This window comes from Adiantum capillus-veneris, chromosome 11 (assembly GCF_014529385.1).
Source record: "Adiantum capillus-veneris isolate H3 chromosome 11, ASM1452938v2, whole genome shotgun sequence".
Classification (NCBI taxonomy): domain Eukaryota; kingdom Viridiplantae; phylum Streptophyta; class Polypodiopsida; order Polypodiales; family Pteridaceae; genus Adiantum; species Adiantum capillus-veneris.
In genome coordinates, this window is record NC_140941.1 from 43,551,911 (window position 1) to 43,572,345 (window position 20,435).

Consider the following 20,435-nt stretch of genomic DNA (forward strand, 5'->3'; position numbering starts at 1 on the left):
AATGGAGGTGTCAATTAGTGACGAGGACAGCCGGCCCTCTCGGCTTCCAGATGGCGCACCCAGAGGCTCTCCACCCCTATCAGAGAGCGTTGCTCCTTCCTGCCTTTCGGCTTCACACTCCCCAAGGCTAGTGCCCCTGATCTCCCTGAAGCTGGCGCCACTTTCTCCGTTCCTTCAAGCTTGGTTTGAGACCCTCCTCTCCTAATTTGTTGACAATTTTTTTTCCTTTGAAAGTGGGTGGCCTCTCCTTGCAATCAGTCTCCCCTACCCCTCTCTTTCCTTCTCGACACTGCCTTTGGTTGCTCCCCTGTGTGCTTGCCGAGCCTGGCTTCGAGAGCCCTCTCTCTACCTACTTCTCCTGCTCACGCCATGGCGGATCCCTTCAAGCTTCTGCAGCCCGTCCACACCCTTCAACCTGCTGCTCTTGGTTCACACACAAGCTAATTAATGGCCACCAGCTATTCCGGCTCCAAGAGCTTTCCTCTTTTGGTGCTCCCTGTAGTCCTCTCTTGTTTCCTCAATGGCGTGCCTTCTTCCTGTGTAGCCGGCTTCCCTACAGCCCTCTCTGGCGCACCTCCTCTCAACTCCAGCTGTCGCCCCCTCTTCACTTGGTTGTTAGTGCAGTTGCCCGTTTCGATTTAATTGACTCCTCAGTTGAGCATGGCGACCTCACTTGCTTGGAGACCAATACCCTCCTGTAGCTTGGCAACCTGATCAGCTCCAACCCTCTTTCTTGCATGCACTAGCTTGTGATCTTATTACAGAGCCCCCCTTCTAATTGGAAATCGGCCACCTAGCTCTGACCTCGACTACATCTATAGCACGCCCCCCTTCGTACTGTAGCAGCCCGCGGCCTCTGGCTGTTCATGTTGCTTCTTTCCCAGAGTGGCTTCAAGAGCGCCCTTCTAGCCTGGTAGCCCCTTGCCTCTCATGGCCCGCTTCCTTCCTTCCTTTCCATGGCGGCCCATGCTGCCTTTTTTCTTCTCTGGTGCCGCGTTCTTCACGTGCACGCCATCCTCCAATTATTACGACCCCCTTTTAAAATAACTGAATTCACCTTTTTCCTTAATTATTTAGGCAAGGTTTGATTCCCACCCAAGAATTGCTATTATTTATCCAATGCCTGACCAACTCCTTGTTGTAACTACATCGAGCGTGGATCTCACCGTCCTTTGACAAGTTCATCAAGTTCATTTCATTGGCTCCACCACGGGCTATGCGAATGCCCATAAGCACAACAATGTAGGTCCAACTTTGAAAACCTAAATGATCCCAACTCTACAAGATGATCGACGGGTGGACACAAACAATGTAGTTTGATGCTGAGGCGGATTCTCTCCATTCAGGCCTTATATGAAGATTGCACATAATGCTAAATCATGGATACTCCCGAGCTTTGTCGGCATAGACAATGACGCTCACTCAATGCATCAATTCTTTTGCAAACTTAGTCAAATAGCGAGCTGCAGACCATAGCCAAGAGTACACATCAAAAATTGGCATTGCCTAGCACTCTACAAGCAACCATAGTACACTCAAAAGTGAAAAAAGCGAGCACATCATATATACATGGGCTGATAAACTTCAAACCAAAAAACTCCTATCATAGTCCTAGTCTGCTAGAGCATTCATGCTCAGCAACAACACTAGTATATGCTCATTCCACCTGGTTCCCACACAAAAACACTTGGCATTCCATACATCAAAAGCTTAATTAAGCTTCCACCTAGCCCCCAAGGAAAACCTGTAGAGATGCCATACATTAACCTTGCACCAACAAAACCCTGAATTACTTTGCCATAGACCTGCATGTGTATCATAAAATTTCCTTCTTTGTTATCCCCTGCACAAAAACCTATATTCGGACCAACATAGGGCATACGGCACTCGAAATCCTTGGAAACATTTGTAGCATCATTATGAGTAACAAAAGTAGCCCTCAAAAGGCATTGAAAAGCATACATCCCTGCAAAGAGGCATACAAAGCTCTTAACACTAGGTTGGTAACCTAACAGGACATAAAAGTGTCCTTTCAGGGTTTTGAAAAAAACCTCCAAAACCATAGTAGATCCACTCATTTTGTAAAATCCTTTCATGTGGTTATAGTTCAAGGCCTACTATACATGGAAAAAATAAGAAACTTGTAAAATTTATCATCTTTTGGTCACACCAAGCCTCCAAAGTTGATGGACCAGTGCATTTTCATCAAAACAGTCATTTCTTACGTTTTGTTGCATAAAAATAAGATTAGGGATTTTTGTAGGACTTGATATAAATTCCCTAGTTAACTTCAATGGGTTGGTGATCAGAACATATGATTGCTTCTCACTCACTATTTTTTTTTTTGCCAAAATAAATAGGTACAAAAAAGTTGAATTTTTACCATTCTGCAAACCTATCATCAAAGTTTCTATAGCCACGCTCAATACAAATAATATATGCATGTTTTCTTAGTTGTCTATTGTCCTTTATGTTCGTAAGGAGCCATGGAGCATGTCAAAAGAATAATACATCTCTTACCACGGGGAATCTTGGGGACAAAGATGAAGTGCTAAATACAGCAAACATGAAAAAACTGGGTTCAACATTATGCGTTGTAGAATCCCATAGAAACTATTCAATATCTAGCCAAATTTGATCCTTATGACTAGATATGGTTACTACCTACAAAATGCATGTAGTTGTCACAAGAAACTAACAATATTGAAAAAGCTATACTTGATATACTAGAATGTTTCGTTTTCTTCTATAATTGAAAAAATCAACCATCGTTGGGTACTATGCAAAATAGGGTATTAGGTGCCCCAAAACTCAAGAAATATTAGCTTTATGTTACAATATGCGACATAGAAAATAAAAAATGCATTTAGATATCATGAAATCTACCAAAAAAATCATAGAAGAGCTAAAATTAGCTAAAATACAGGATTTGACAATTTTTGTAATTTGATCATAACTTACAACTTTAATATTTATTTCTCCCTAGAAGCATCACGACATGTTAAGGACTAGTAAAGATAATTCTCTAGCATTATAGACCTCACAAACATGAATTCTAGAGTGGTATAGTTGCAAAAAGTTGAAAAAAGGCAAAAACAGGACCCGTTTTTTCACACAGTTTAGGTTGTGAAATGTTGTGCAAGGACAAGGTTAAAGATGGAATTGATATTCCAAAAAAATGTCGAGTTTTTTTCAGCTCATGAGACAACTTTCTAGATAGATAGCACCTCAAAATCCATTTTGAAACTCTTGACATAATTCAAGGAAAATGGTCACTTAAGAGGACATAAAAGTGTCCCATTACCAACCTAGTGTTAAACACATTGAAGGCATTTGCACAAGCATCATCCTTCTTTGATGCACCCATAATTTTCTCAAGAAGCATTTCTTCATCAAGAAGACGGTCAAAAAACTCACAAGTTACACCTTACGGCATACCAATATCAAAGGAAGTAGAGAAGGATACACCATCACAGCTTTAGGCATGAGGCTATAAGAAAACTCATATCATTAACTGCACCATCCAAGAAACCCTCAACCTGTACCACTTCTTCACATACATTTTCCTCATCAAAAAAACTCATACCTCTTCAACTGAAGCATTCTCACTCTTCCTTGTCGTTGCTGGTTGTACATACATCTCATGGGAGACAAGGCCTTGCCCCCCCTCTTGCTGTGAGTTAAGATCCAAAGCATCCTCATACACAACATTATACATATTTTCCAAAATAGTTAAATTATTTGCCTCTTCCTGCATAACCTCCGTGTCATTTCCACCTGATGATATGTCACAAGTGCTTTTTGTCTCACTATCACTCTCTTCAAACCTCGCTTTGACTTCCAAGGCTTTCAAAACTGTGATGAATTGCCTCCTTAACTTTAAGCTTGGCAAGGATAAAAGACCTTAACTCGTCATCAAAGCTCTCACCACCATCACTACATGAAGATGTTTCTTCGTCGCTCTCATAACCCTCATCATCAACTGTGACCATTCCACTATGCATATCAAAATCAAACCCATCATGGGGAAGGCATACCTGAGATGCCGAGGTCTCCAAGCTCTCCCAGTACTGTGGCTGAAGTTCATTCCAAGACTCGATGAGTTGAGAACCATTCTCAATGGTACAAAACAACTTTGGAGGATCATAAAAAGCTAGAAAAAGAGCCCTTCTCATGCTTTGCCAACTCCATTGTTCTTCCTCAGACAACATGGAATAAAAGTAGCATGCATCATAAAGAAGCCCTTGCCATGCATAATCAGCTTGCGACTCGTCATCATAAAGCTCCACTTGAGCAAACTTGTACTCCACAAGGCAAAACCATGCCAAATAGCTTCATGCTGGGCACCTGTGAAGAACCTGCTCGTAGCCATATCCATATTGAATCACCTGTAGCATAAGACCATAATGAGCTGAAGCTCTTGAGTTCGATCCTCAGTGGGTGGCAGGCACCAAAACGATGACAAGAGAAACCTGGAGCAAAGCACCTCTATAGCTTGGCCTCTTTGCTAGTTCGGGATCACAAACCTATCCACTCAAACACCTGCAACTACCACTCCAAAGACTGCATCCAGCTGTCAACCCAAGCCATTGGCCATAAGTCTTTACAAATTCCACTTATGCCTAGTGCATCTTCTGTCCTGCAGCCGTACATATAAGACATGGCTAGTTTTTGCTAAAACCAAGAGCATTTTGAAACTGAAAACGAATGTATGTACAGAAATGTTAAACCCAAGTGCTTGAAGCCAGATGTTTGATGCCGCATCCTTCTTATATGGGGAGCTCTTCTAATGCATTGAGGTCGACTCGACTCTTTAGCTTGGCACAATGGGCTGCCAAACGGGACCAATATTATGGCGAACTTCTTATTGATTGCACCCTTATGATCGAATCTTGAGCTACCCTTGCCGGCCAACGCCACCTATGCACTGGCCCTCCTCTTTACCACCTTTCAACCACTCACGGATAGCAACTTTCCGAACCTGCAGGTGCCGCCCTCTGTAAACGGCAGGTCTACACGCCCTCAGAAGGCCTCCTGCTCTTCACTCAGGCTTCTTGGTTTTGTACACGGCACCCCTCAGCACCCTTAAAATCGGCTCTTCCTCCTCTTGTATCGCTCAGTGCTACTCTGTCCTGCTTCCTTCAGTCCCTGTATGGTAGGCCACGGCCTTCATCTCTTGCCTCCCTAGTTTTGGCCTGCGCACAGCTGGCTCTCGGCTTCCAGATGGCGCACCCAGAGGCTCTCCACCCCTGTCAGACAGCGTTGCTCCCTCCTGAGTCCTGCATTTCGGCTTCACACTCCCCAAGGCTAGCGCCCCTTATCTCTCTGAAGTTGGCGCCACTTTCTCCGTTCTTTCAAGTTTGGTTCGAGAGCCTCCTCTCCTTTGTTGGCATTTTCTTTTCCTTTGGAAGTGGGTGGCCTCTCCTTGAAATCAGTCTCCCCTACCTTCTCGCCACTGCCTTTGGCTGCTCCCCTGTGTGCTCGGCTGTGCTTGCCGAGCACACAGGGGCCTCTCCTTGAAATCAGTCTCCCCTACCTTCTCGCCACTGCCTTTGGCTGCTCCCCTGTGTGCTTGCCGAGCCTGGCTTCGAGAGCCCTCTCTCTACCTTCTTCTCCTACTCACGCCATGGAGGATCCCTGCAGCCCATCCACATCCTTCAACCCGCTGCTCTTGGTTCACACACAAGCTTAATGGCCACCAACTATTCCGGCTCCGAGAGCTTCCCTCTTTTGCTGCTCCCTGCAGTCCTCTCTTGTTTCCTCAATGGCGTGCGTTATTCCCGTGTAGCCGGCTTCCCTGCAGCCCTCTCTGGCGCACCTCCTCTCGACTCCTGTCGCCCTCTCTTCACTTGATTGTTAGCGCAGTTGCCCCTTTCGATTTAACTGACTCCTCAGTTGAGCATGGCGACCTCACTTGCTTGGAGACCAATACCCTCCTGTAACTTGGCAACCTGATCAGCCCCAACCCTCTTTCCTGCAAGCACAAACTTATGATCTTGCTGCAGAGCCCCCTTCTAATTGGAAATCGGCCACCCCGCTCTGAGCTCGACTACTCCTGTAGCATGTCCCCCCTTCGTACTCTGGCAGGCCCGGGCCTCTGGCTGCTCGTCTTGCTTCTTTCCCAGAGTGGCTTCAAGAGCGCCCTTCTAGCATCGTACCCCCTTGTCTCTTATGCCTGGCTTCACCTTCCCCCCTTCCTTCCTTTCCATGGCGGCCCATGGTGCCTTTTTCTTCTCTGGCGCCGCCTTTTTTCACGTGCAGACCATCCTCCAATTATTACGACCCCCTTTTAAAAGAACTCAATTGACCTTTTTCCTTAATGATTTAGCCAAGGTTTGATTCCCACCCAAGCATTGCTATTATTTCACCCGATGCCTGAGCTCCTGTCATAACTGCATTGAGCGTCGATCTCGCCGTCCTTTGACAAGTTCATCAAGTTCATTTCATTGGCTCCACTGTAGGCTATGTCAATGCCCATAAGCACAACAATGTAGGTCCAACTTTGAAAACCTAAATGATGCCCCATTCTTCATCAACTCTACAAGATGATCGACGGACGGACACAAACAATGTAGTGTGATGCCGAGGTGGATTCTCTCCATTGAGGCCTTATATAAAGATTGCACATAATGCTAAATCATGGATACTCTCGAGCTTTGTTGGCACAAACATGAGTGACGCTCAGTACATCAATTCTTTTGCAAACTTTGTCAAATGGCGAGCTATAGACCATAGCCAAGAGTACACATCAAAAATTGGCATTGCCTAGCACTGTAGAAGCAACCATAGCACACTCAAAAGTGAAAAAAGCGAGCACATCATATATACATGGGCTGGTAAACTTCAAACCAAAAAACTCCTATCAACGTCTAACTGCAGGTCTCGATAAAGCAGATGTAGCTCATGTAGCCTCTCAGGTGACAGGGAAGTGTTAGATGATGTGAGTAGCGGCAAGTGGAGGGCCGAGTGGATAGTGGTTTCACCAATGTTGAAAGCAACCTTTTTTGTGCATGCCATTAGCAAAGATTTTGTTGGACAACTAGAATGTGATATGTGGGTATAGAAACGTAGAAGCCCTTGAACAATCAAAAGAAGGGTGAAAGTGTTACCTGTGCTTGCACCTCCAATTAGGAAAATGTGGATTGCTTCTGCAAGAACTATACATTTTTTTAACATAATATCATCAAATATTAGCCTTTGTTGGGCATTAAGTTCCAATATGCTCTTGTAATAAATATCATTTGGTTGGAGAAGTATTTTTATGATCGGTACATTGTGTGTATATAGTTGGTGGTGTTGTATATTTAGGTCTTGTGTGATGTCAACATAAATAGGGGAGAAACTATCAGATAGTGTCATAGATGTCGAACGTGAATTGGTGCCTAATGAGTTGGTATTCATCTTTGAAAATACTGAAAGGACTATGTCCCTCAACAAAAGCTATGAAGAAGACTAAGTTGTTGTTATGATCCACTACTTGCTACAATGACTCAATTCCACAGAGCATGGCATCTGTGGCTAGATCAGCTTCTTTTGGTGGTTGATTTTCTTTGACAAAATCATTAGGCAGAGGGTAATACAGACCATGAAAATGGTTAAGCCACCCATTGTTTAGGCAAGTCACAATCATGTGAAAAATGCGCAACAGAGGGATATTAGTGGGAATATAAGGCACAAGAGAAGATGAACCAGTGGGAATTATAGCCTCCCGATGATACTCAATAGAAGTATTCTCATCGAGTTTGGTACCCTTTGTAACGCTCTCTGTCATAAAATATAATATCTAACTTTACCAAATGGTTTTCTCATATTAAACTGATCATTTAATGTGGAAGAATAAACAGGAACAAGAGTTAGAATAGAGACATGTGCTTCTAGACCTATCTCAACACGGGACCAAAAGGAGATATGGTTGCATCTCAATAGGGGTCCAAAAGGAGATGGTCTATCAAAGAGAAATGTGCAATAAGTGCTTCTAAACTTACCTCATCAGGGGACCAAGAGGAGAGATGGTTACATCTCAATAGGGTTCCAAAAGGAGGTATCTATCCAAGAGCAATGTGAATCTAATGGAGTTTAAAAGACCTTAGGGTTAGCTTCATTCTTGGGGAGTTCACTATGTCTAAAACTACCATATCACGTGCGTTCAAGACATGTTTGTAAAACCCTATATTTGTGAGTTTTGTTAAGAATATAATGTACCCTTTTCTTTTAAAATCTGAATTTTTTTTTTAAATTTGAAAATTTAATGCCCTTCTGTATAGATATTTCTGTAAGTTTCAAGAACTTTAAATACCTTTCTGTTGAACTCACGTGATAGGTTACATTTTTATTAGGTGACCTCCCCGGGGCTTCATTAAAGACCTGCAATGGTTATTGTTAAAAGTCCTTTGACCTTAGGCAAGCTAGGGCTGAGCTTGAGGTGGGAACAAGACCTAAGCTTGAGGTGCTTGTCGTGTTTGATGACTGAGGTGTGTGCTTGATGACTAAGGTGCTTGAGGTGCTTGTCATGCTTGATGACTAAGGTACTGGAGGTGCTTGTCATACTTAATGAGGAAGGTGCTTGAGAATCTTCCCATGCTTGGGGGGTAAGGTGCTTGAGTCAAAAAGAGACCCTACAACCTTAAGGAGGAAGGTGCTTGAGAGGCTTCCCATGCTTGGGGGGTAAGGTGCTTGAGTGAAAAAGAGACCCTACAAACTTAATGAGGAAGGTGCTTGAAAAGCTTCCTATACATGAAAGTCCCAAAGTTAGGGGAATCTTTGACTTAACCTTCCACTCACCCAAAGGGCACCCCTTTTCTCAAAGGGCACATAGGACACATGTCAGACTCTCCCTATGCTTAACCACATGGTGTTCTTGAATGCTACTGGTTGGCTAAAGAGGGGTCCAATGAGCTTCTAGTTCCATCCAACAAATATCTAGATATTTTCAAGCTCTCTCTCTCTCTAAGGTTAAGGAGAATGCATGCTGTATGTGATTGGCTAGGGGGAGAGGAGTCCAATGAGCTTGAAGCATGTTAAAAGGCTAGAAATCGCCCCAAGCAAGCAAGGGGGGTGCTGGGGGGATATACACCACACACACACACTCATTTTGTGGATTCATTCTCACTTGGTGAAAGTTGAGAAACTCCACCTCCTTCTCCAAGCTTGTGAGAACTGAGAGCCTACACCAACACTCTTGGATATGGAATGCAAATCCAACCAAGAGCCATGCTTCAATGCTTAAGCTTTCCATCTTCTCCATCTTCATTACTACTAGCTCGCACGCTTCGCCTATCGACGGGCCTTGCTCGCTGTTACCACCTCACCCTGTATGTGTTTGTGTGTGTGTATCTTTATATATCTCTCCATGACACACACACGATCGACACTCACACGGTCAACACTTTCTGTCTTTGGTCCCTTTAGACTACTCCTGGTACATTTAACCCCTTTTGCGCAGAGAGAGAGAGAGAGAGAGAGAGAGAGAGAGAGAGAGAGAGAGAGAGAGAGAGAGAGAGAGAGAGAGAGAGAGAGAGAGAGAGCTTGTAGCATGAGCCTAATGTTGGGAAAGAAATAGGGATCAAGAAACTTGATGTAAATCGTTTCCAACTCTTCATCTACATATGAACCCCAAACAATGTACTTTTTCTCAATCACTTCCCATGCCCATTGCCATCCCCGTTCAGCAGGTAAGAAATTTTCTTCAAAGGCATCAACAATAAGATTTTTTACACTTGGAAAAATATTCACAATTTCATGGGCCATTTAATTGGCTGCAAGAAAAGAAGACAACATTAGTACTCAAAGATTAAAATTAGAGAGAGAGAGAGAGAGAGAGAGAGAGAGAGAGAGAGAGAGAGAGAGAGAGAGAGAGAGAGAGAATCAACATGGCCACTTAAACACTTAAAAAAAGTATAAGAGCAATACGAACACTTCAATTACTAATTGTCATGCCAAAAAGTGTTAAGAGGTTCATTAGGTCAAAGTCTTTACAACAACCTCAATTTTTTTGTTTACAACGACTCATACTCTACTCAATAATTGGGTGGTTGAGGATCGCTCCAATATACCCCATTGATAAACTTCACAATTAATTTCAAAATTTCAAACTCTTCATCCGAAATGTAAGATTTGTGATTGTGATATATCTTTCGCAACTGAATCACAACCACAAACATTGACATAATAAATATCAACCATATGTAGTTCTTATAGGACTCTCATCAATTTTATTTCGCTCAATATTTGTGATCCTTTGCATAGTAAAATGCTTAACCGTCCACAATTTCCATACCACCCATCAGCATATGAATACACCCAATGACGCCACCACCAACACCATGTACCATATCCTTGACAAATGTACTCTTCCTTAACTTTCAAATATATAATCATCCTTATATGTATTGGGAGAATATCCAATACATCATGACCTATGTTAACCTACATTAGCAATTCGCAAATCTCTCTCTATCTCTCTCTCTCTCTCATTAACCTATGTAGTAGATAAAAATCCACTTTAATAAGCCAACAATAACTAAAAATATATGGTACTTAGCATGCATAGACAATGGATCAAAGTGGTCGATCATCCAGAGAAGTTGAGCCTACGACACACTCTACTTGGAACTCTCAAAATCCAAGGTTCGACACGTCAAACACTACGACCGAGGTGTCGAGGTGATTCATCCAAAGAATAGATTCTAAACATCCATTCATTCACTCCATGGGGACCGTATGGAAAGTTGCAATTGAGAGGCGGTTGCATACCTAACTCTCGTATAGTGATTCACATATCATCTATATCAAACTCTATGTGATAGTAACCTACAACACTTCTAAAATATCGTGCTACATATAATGCCAAGATAGAATGTTTGCAATAATATTGAAGCCTGCAATGAAAATAACAACCACCATTCAAACATAAAAAAGTAACAACACATTTAACGTCATATGGATTCAAGTTCAAGCTATACACATCGATGGATCTGAAAATCCTCGATAGTACGAACAATATCCTCAGCATGTGCAAGACCCCTCCACAATGGAGGATCTAGAAAAAATGTAACACGTGTAAACATACAAAATAAAGGCCACAAAGTTCTCATTCATGGTAAAAGTAAGTAATAAAGATAAGATTTTACATTTACATACCTCTAATATAAGTAGGTACATCATTAAGGGTGTAGGAAACCATGATGTATCGTGCCATTCTTTATCTGCTCTAATAGCACAGATTTGGAAGTTTAAGAGGAACAAAGATGAAATAAAATAAATAAGACTTTGACGATCATGCCGTAGAGAACCATGTCCTTCTTTCTTTTGTTTTAGTGAAGAATTTAAGAGAGAGAGAGAGAGAGAGAGAGAGAGATAGATAGATAGATTTTATTATCGTCCTCGGAGGTCAAATATGACCTATGGGACCAAAGTTACATGTGATGTAGTATGTGTATGGCTGATGAGTGACTCTCGATGCTCCAAAATTGTAGTGATGAGAGTCGCAATGGAGAGCCCACACTTTGGCTGGGAGAGGAAAGTGTGTAGGTCTAAGTTATGGCTGAAAATGTGAGAGAAGCAAGTTCGGATGTGCTCAAAAGCTGAGCACTCTAGTAGTGTGTGGTACTCAGACTCTCGAACTTGCAGTGAGCATAATGTGCACAATCGATTTGACTCTTCTCCATTGCCCCAACGCCCTATCTCGCATCGAAGGAAATGGGAGCTAAGCCGAATTGCTGCGATAGTGCGTATCGCGGACAAGGGAATAGGCTCAAGCATGTAAGTGTGAGTACGGTTTCCTCTCTCAGCGAAGAACATGGTTTTGTAGTTGGGGGCAATATAGGTGGTGTAATGTATGAAGCGTGACCCACCAGATTTCTCCCAAGCCGTAATACATTGGCGTTGTAGAAAAGCTTCATTCACTTGAGAGTCAATTGAAGCATCATGTAGCAAGTGTAATGCATCCCATCTCCCAAACCACTTCTTTATGTCTTGCATCCATCCCGTGCTCAAGATCTTGCTTTTATGCGTCTTTTGAACTTTTTTGCTTGCTTCCCATGCAATTGTAGGAAGTCGATGTGAGGGGTTTTGACGCATCTTTATCATGTACTCCACAACCCTTTCCATGCCCATAACCTCAATTGGAAGAGATCCCGACTCAAGAAGTAAGAGCATATATGGTGTTTGTGTCTTAACTTGGAGAAAGTTTGTAAGAAAACGCTTTTGGACATTCTCAAACTCTTTCCAAGTAGACTTTGAGATGCTCCCGCCCCACACTTCAACTCCATAAAGAAGAACCGGTGTCACCAATGCATCAAAAAGATACTTCTTGAGAACCCAACACTTGATGTTTCCTGCATTACACATGTTCTCAAATGCATAATATGCTCTCTTTCCCGCTTCCAAACGACGCATAGCACATTCATGCCACTTGTGATTGGATGGAACCTCAAGGCCAAGGTACTTAAAGCTCTCAACAACTTCAAGTGTCTCGTTGTTGTACACAATGCATGGCTTCTCCTTATGGTTGGTTTTCACAAGCATAACCTTTGTTTTGGATTCATTTACAATCAGCCCACTATGCAAGCAAAAGTTCTCAAGGACAACCATAAGCTTTTGTGCATCTTCTAAAGTGTGTGCTAGAAGCACTACATCATCCACATACAACAAAAGCATGATTACCGCATTGCAAATAGTGACCTCTTCAATGCCTTCTTCTTGCATAAAGTCAAGTACCATTTGTTCCAATTGATCGATGCATAGACCAAAGAGAGTTGGTGACAATGGACATCCTTGTTTAACCCCAATAGTGCTTACAAAAATTTCTGAAATTTCTCTTCCCATGCGCAATTGACAAATCACCTTCTCATAGATTCGAGAAACCGCAAGCATAAACTCACTTGGCACTTGGAGTTCTTCCATCCTTCTCCACAAATTGTTACGTGGAATCATATCAAAGGCTTTCTTAAAGTCCACAAAACAACAATACAATCGCTTGCCTTTCAACCGACTTTCCTCCATGAGAACACGAAGAGTGACAAGATGATCAATGGTGCTATGGCATCGACGAAAACCCGCTTGTCCCTTTGCACGCTTGTCATTCTCTTCAGCCCAATCACTCAATTTCATTTCCATTATGCACCCAAACAACTTTGCCATAAGAGACCCAATCATTATAGTCCGGTAGTTGCTTACATTCTTTACATCCCCTCCTTTATGCAAAGGCTTAACCCAATTAGTACTCCAATCATAAGGCATACCATGTTGAAGTGCAAGGTTGAACATATCACACATCCACTCATGGGTAAAATCTCCCGTCCATTTGATCATCTCCGGCTTGATACCTTGAAGATCTCCCGCTTTGCGAGTGGCCAACTTTTCAAGCCCACCGCATACATCCTCAATAGTAAAAAAAGACGGCATACATGGGAGTGAACCATAAAATGGCATTTTTTCAGTATTTTCTTGCTCATATAATTGCCTACAATGTGTGTACATATCCACTAGACTCAAGTTACCAAAATTCTCAATCCGCTTGCCTCTCAAGTTTCTCCAAAATCTTCCACATGCATGTGCCTTTTCTTGGACTTGAAATTCTTGTTGCTTTACTTCCCATCTTCTTCTCTTCTTTTGAATCAATGCCTTGTATGTATGCAAATGACTTTGATAGTTGTCTTTGTCCATAGTTGCATCAAGCTTTATCAAGGACTTTCGAGCATCTTGACATTCTTTATCAAACCACCTTTTGCGTGATCTATCTTTGTTGATACCATGGAGATGCTTTATGGCAAAGCATTCTTCCGCACAAGAACAAATAGCTTTTTTGAAAGCTTCCCATTTAGTTTCCAATGGTGCATCACATTGAAGCTTTGTCATCCATAATTTTTGCTCAACCATTTCAATGTACATTGGTGCCCGTTTGAAATCCATACATAGTGATAACTTCTCTTTCCTTTGGCTAAGATTATCATGCTTAGTTGCTTCTCCACATGAAAGGTCAATACATAAGGTGCGATGGTCGGATTCCGGGGTCCATTGACCAAACATAAAACTCTTTATGCGATACATGATGGCTTCAGAGAGTAGCATATAGTCAATCACACTATCCCCATTATGTCTTCTACATGTAAATTCATTGGTTCCACTCCACAAAGATACACCATTGGCAATGAGCATACCCGTGCTATTACACATGTGTAAAAGTAACTTTCCATAGTGATCCGGCTCTTTCTCATCCATTGAAGTACTATCATACAAGTGAACTTCCTCCAACTCCCTTGAAATGTATGGCATATCAAATTGTTGAGTATCATGTTGCAATGTTTTTGTGCGAGCATTCATATCCCCAAATACAATAACATCACCTTCACCTTTGAAATAAGCAATGTCCTCTTCCAAATCAGAAAATGGTTGATCTTTATCCATGCAAGCATAAAAGGGAGAATCATGATGAGGAATGTAGCAACCGGCTACAAAAATGGGTACTCTTTTTGGTGTCATAATTTTCAGCCATACATAACGTTTGTACTTGTCATCTTTCACAATTGATACAAAATCTTCCAATCCTTTCTTAACCATACATGCTAACCCTCCTTGTCCTCTTCGTTGCTTGAGATTCTTTGACCACATCAATGAATGTACATTGTAATCCTCCAAGCCGTCAATCCTTTGTGTATCATGCTCCCAAGTTTCAACAAGAAGTACAACATCGGCTTTGCTTGTTAGTTCATCAATGCCAACCCCCGCATTCCATGGGTATCCATTACAATTCCAAAAGCATATTTTCAATTGTAACTCGGTCTCATAGGTCACGCATCCCTATTTGCTTGAGAGACTTGCCTCCTCCTTGGGCACATTTTCTTCATGAGAGATCTCCTTGTTTTTATTATTCTTTTCCTCATATGCCTTGCGACGCATATTTTGTTGCTTAATAGTGCGATCTTCACATACAAAACATTTTGTATCCCTCAAATAGATCCAACTATTATCAAGGATAATCTTTCGCTTGGTCTCATCCGGCATGGTGCATACAATTGGCCGTTCTCCCGAGCGAGGAGCTCCTTGCTTCCCCACTCTATGTGCTCCATAGACCATAACTCCGGACATGCCAAAGTGGGTTTTGAAGAAATCTTCAATAACAATGGCAAGAGAAGGAGGTGTCTCTGACTTCTCTTCGCGAATTCCACGAATAACAATGTTCTTGGAACGTCGCTCCCGTTCTTTCAACTCCTCCACATCCACATTCTCAACATTCTTTGTTTGAACCATAGCTTGCATGAGTGAGGAATTAGAAACCACATTGCTACCACATACATCAGCCCAAGACTTGTTTGTGCATACATTTTTCATGTCGCATACATCCCGGCTCATAGTGTCAAATTTCTCCTCTTTCAATACATGGTCATGCTCTACTTTGCTCATCCGCTCCTTCAAAGCATTCAAGTCCACAAGAGAGCGTTTACATTCCTTGACTTCCTCTTCAAGTTGCATCAAACGTGTTGTTTGCATCTCAAGTGTCCTCTTGAGATTTTCATTCTCAACCACAAGTACCCTTAGTGTGCCATTCTCCATTGCAAGTGCTCGTAAGTCTTCGCCTTGTTTGTTTACGGTCTCTTGCAATGATACCAAGTACGCCATGATCATGGTTTCCGATGTCGTTGGTTGGGGGGTTGTGTTGCTATCTCCACACTTAGGAGATTTTGGATCACTTTCCACAATGGTTGTGGACCTTGTTGAAGAAGAAGAACCCTTGCGAGTGCCGGAAGACATTGTATGTAAAATAGGAGATGAGAATCAATTTTGTTGAACCTGTTCACTTCGGAAATGCTGCTACAGAAACGCCTTTCATAACTCTGAAAATTTCTGTCTTTACATCAATGCGTAGAGGACTTCGTGCTCTTCGATTGAGGCTATAGATCACCCAAATCGGAGTTCGGATGAAGAAGTTATGATCAAAAGAGTGGACTGCTGTCTACTAGGTCAAAAAACGGCTGCACTGAGAGAGAGAGAGAGAGAGAGAGAGAGAGAGAGAGAGAGAGAGAGAGAGAGAGGAATGAAAGCAATTCAAAAGACTTTGAAATTTCATAACTTCACAAGAGACAATACAAACAATTATTCAAAGTGTAGCCTTCGAGAGACCACATTAGGGATTCTATAAGTCCAAGGACCTATGTTGTATACATTTTGCAAGATACGGGGTGGTGTTTGAACTTGAGTAAATATCCTCAATCGATATGGTGTAGTGCGGTCCACTTTCGTTTACATTTGTAGACGTAGAAAATGTTCATGGAAACTTGAATCTACACTTTCCATCAACCATACATGGCCCATGAACATTACAACGACTCACTACATCAAATAATTCTGGAAACACATTCTTGTCAGGGAGCTCGAACCAACTTGTCATAGTGTAATGTATCTATGGGTTTATATTTAGATGCAAGTATCAACAATATATGAGCATGAGGAAGACCTCTCTTCTGAAACTCAATCATTCAAACATGTCCAATCACCACCCCAAATACGGCTTGCTTGATAAGTAAATGCATCATATCTTGGAACTTTGGATAAAACACTCGTATAGTCAGATCAGGACGATCAACAACACTTTGTCCAGGTAGTTATGCATCATCTATTTCCTTCCATCGTGGATTACATGTGAATGTGATGAAGAGATTCGGTTTACCCCTACTACAAACAATTGCCATTGCATCTTGAAATAGTTGGCACATATATCTTCGACCTCCAAAAAAAGATGAAGGCAAAACAATTCTACGGCCAACATTTTGACCTTCAGCCCTCTCTAAACCACCTCTAGCCTCAACCATGTCAACCAATCCTTGGTACACTTCACCATGAAGTTTTTTTTGGTTATTTCACATCCACAAAATCCGTGACTCCTCTAGAGTACTATAAGCATCCACGACATACTGTTGTAATAGCCTACCCCCTCGAAGAAGACACTCCATGGTATCATCTCTTATTTGTAAGTGAAAGACATAATATTGCTTTTGACTCATTTTTTTCCATCGGTAGTCTATAAATAAAGATGCCACCCATCCTCTCCACTTGGAAATAATAAAACAATAATACAACTCTTGGATTCCAGTTTCTAAGACTTAATTACTTTTAATGCTGAAATGCTCAGAACTCAAAAATTTCATGAAAGACAAAAATAATCACACCTATAAAATTGAATGAAAGATTAAAAGAGCTTAAATTAAACTTTACAATCTGTAGATATGCATAGAGTTGGGATAGTTTTCATTAAGATAAGGCTTTGTGTTTGAGCTTGTACAATGATACATCAGAGGAATGAGATGTCCCTACAAGTAAAACCCTTCTCTTTTCTAGACCTTACAATTTTGCTATCCACACAAAAAGAATACTATTCATAGATTGATCTACTTGCAAAGATTGCTAATGTGCCAGTCATCATTGACACAAGTATTGGGAACAATATTAGTGTGGGAGAATATTTGAAGGTCCACAATCTCTTGAAAAACAATATTGAAGTCGTGCGCCTCCCATCCTCCCATTGTTTCATTCCATCTTCTGTATGGAAATTTCATTGACAAGCCTTGCTTTGCAATATGGTATCTGCATTGCAATTTTCACCAATAATAGAGCATTTGATGTGGAATAAGCGTGACCATAGAGGAATATCTATTGTGAGGGAAGCTTTCAAGATAAACACTCTGCATATAAAAACTTGCCAAGGTCCACATAAATAGATTCAAAGCCGCCTATAAAAGATTCCATTGACTCCCACTCTCCAAAGTTATATGAAAGAAAAACACACCAAACTATGCATATATTGAAGCAACCTAAGAGGTAAAATCATAAATGGTACAATCCAAAACATTTAAATAGAAGCAAAAGGTGTACAGTTTGCAAGAAACCTATATTGAGGCAAAGACATGTCAAGCACCAATAGAGAAGCTATACACACATGTTGAAACTTTGGCAGACGCTTGCCATCTTGATTATTCTTGAAACCCATGATCTTCCCATTGGCAGACGCTTGCCATCTTGATTATTCTTGAAACCCATGATCTTCCCAATCCAATGATGTCTCTTAGAAGCCATATTTTTGCTTGATACCTTGTGTAAACTGCATGAACTTAGCTGCATTTTCACCGACATAAATAATTTGTAGTCATGATAGCAAGTGAAGAACTGCTATTGTCTTGCACATTGGTGCAACTTATTGAGTCAATAAAACTCCCACGTTGAAGAACACCTAAAGAAGCCACGAAAGCAATGAAACACATGCTTTGAAAAAAATAAAGATTAGTTCATATACACAGTTTTTATTAGTGTGGCATAACGAGAAATGCTAAGATGTATACAAAGACAGACAATGGCACTGCTACAAATCTCTACATGCAAGATGGAAACAAAAATCAGCATGGTGAGTGAGCAAAGATATGAGAACATTGGAAGTAGGAATGAAGCTCACTGTTCTTACCAACAATATGGTGAAGAAGCCTAATAATCTTACCCAACAATGCCATTATTCCAAACCTCCAAAATGATGTGGATGAGTGAGAAGAGATCATTTTAGAGATAGATTAGGAACAAGGACCAAGGAAGGTGTTGATGAAGATACTCAAGAAGCAGCTACTACTTCAGATCTATACCTTCATGTAGAGGTTTGAAGGTGAGGTTGAGTGATTAACCTCACCTTCACACCTAGATGAAGAAGAAGGACTAAATAAGGTGTTGATGAAGATACTCCAAAAGCAGTCATGTTGTAGATCTGCATCTTTCCATAGAAGAGTCAAGGTGAGACTAAGTGATCAATGGAGAAGGGAGGTGTTGATAAAGATACCTTAGAAGTATCCAATGTTATAGACCTACAACTTTCTATAGATGTGTGAAGGTAAGACCGAGTGATCAATGGAGAAGGGACGCTTCAAACCTCTGTTGCAAGAGATATTTGGAGAGAAACATGGGCTTGAAGAAGGAGATGTAGGTTTCATGGCTAAAGGGGAGAGAAAGTAGATGTAGTAGCCTTAGAGAGAGTAAAGAGGAGAGAGCGAATGTTAGAACGTTTTTTGAAAGACCCCTTTTTAGGGAGGGAGGGAGGGAGGGGGAGTCAATAGCCTCTAGAGAGAGAAAGTGTGGGGTTTTACCCCAGATTTATGGAAATAGGTTCAAATTTTCTTATTTTCTCATTTTATTAATAAAGAAAAGACCCCTCCACCTCTATGCCTACAAGTTTGACCACTCAGTTTTAGAGCCTACCACACCCACCATTTTAGTCCACATAGTAGTCCCACATTTGATCATTCCTTAATCTCATTTTTAATCCCATGGAAAATAAAGAGTCCCTTCTATATCCCATTCCCTTCCTAATGATTGGTGTCTTTCGCTGCTTTGTCGCGTGATTTTGTTGTAAATTATAGTTTTAAGTTATTTTGACGTTAATTTTAAGTGTTTTTAAAAAAGTGACTTTGGGTATATAAGTGACTTTCTAGGTTTGAAATTCATTTCTCACATTCACAAAACTCTATCTCTAAGCTCTCTTTGCATCTTCTTCACGAAAGAACCCATGGCAATGTCTACTGATGCACCTCTCACACAATTAGAAAAGGTAGGGATTGTGGATCGAGCACATGAACTACTCAATGTGTTTGAGGGGACAATTGACATGTAGGCCACTGCCAACCTTCATACTGAGGCATTCAAAAGCTTTCTTGACTACATGGCGCAACACATGGAAGAATATGCCATAATCTTATAATCTTTAAGGGATTTGACATGGAGTGGTTGCCAATGGATTTCCTCAAGCATCTCTATGCGAACGACAAACTTTTTTTCTTTTGCCTGTTGAGGTTTATTAAAGGCCTCACGGAATGGGATTACAGGACAGAGGATGAAGATGATCTCATAGATTTGGGCATGGGGTGCATAGACACCCAATTCATTTTTTCTGGTCCTATTTGTGCTTGAGGGCATGGATAAGGGAAAATAAAAGAAAAAGCTCAACCAAAGACCACCTATGACCATGGAGGAATCAAATGAAGTTATTGATGACCAGACTCAAATATCTATGGAACTCGTCCTCTTGTAAGATCCCAACTACACTGAGGAGGGAGATGAGGTGTTGGAGGAGGTCCCAGACCTCCAAATTATACCAGCTTGTTTACTATGCCAGCAGAGTGAAGACTCCTCATGAAAGAGATTACGCTGAGGTCGAGTTGGTGATGATAAGTATGGTATATGCTTGCAGAATATTTAGGCATTATTTATTACAAAGGACATTTACTTTCCTTACCAGCTATACTTTTCTTCCACAGATGTATAGTAACTCTAATATATCAAAGAGAGTGATGCGATGGGTTATTGAGCTACAGGAATTTCAGTTTCCTTCCCTGGTGGAAGAGAGTACTCGGGCTACTCTGGCTGACCTACTTACTTACAAAGAGACTCATGTCTTGGTTAAAGAA

General features: G+C 41.4%; 1 pseudogene across 1 annotated transcript; it reads right to left on the minus strand.

The window, feature by feature from the left end:
- Positions 1 to 3,147: 3,147 nt before the first annotated feature.
- Positions 3,148 to 7,104, minus strand: LOC147447169 (uncharacterized; annotated as a pseudogene). The gene is made up of 2 exons (XR_015189597.1): positions 5,537 to 7,104; positions 3,148 to 5,445 (listed from the first exon to the last, which is right to left on the minus strand). The product of XR_015189597.1 is annotated as an uncharacterized LOC147447169 (transcript).
- Between the last annotated feature and the right edge of the window lie 13,331 nt (positions 7,105 to 20,435).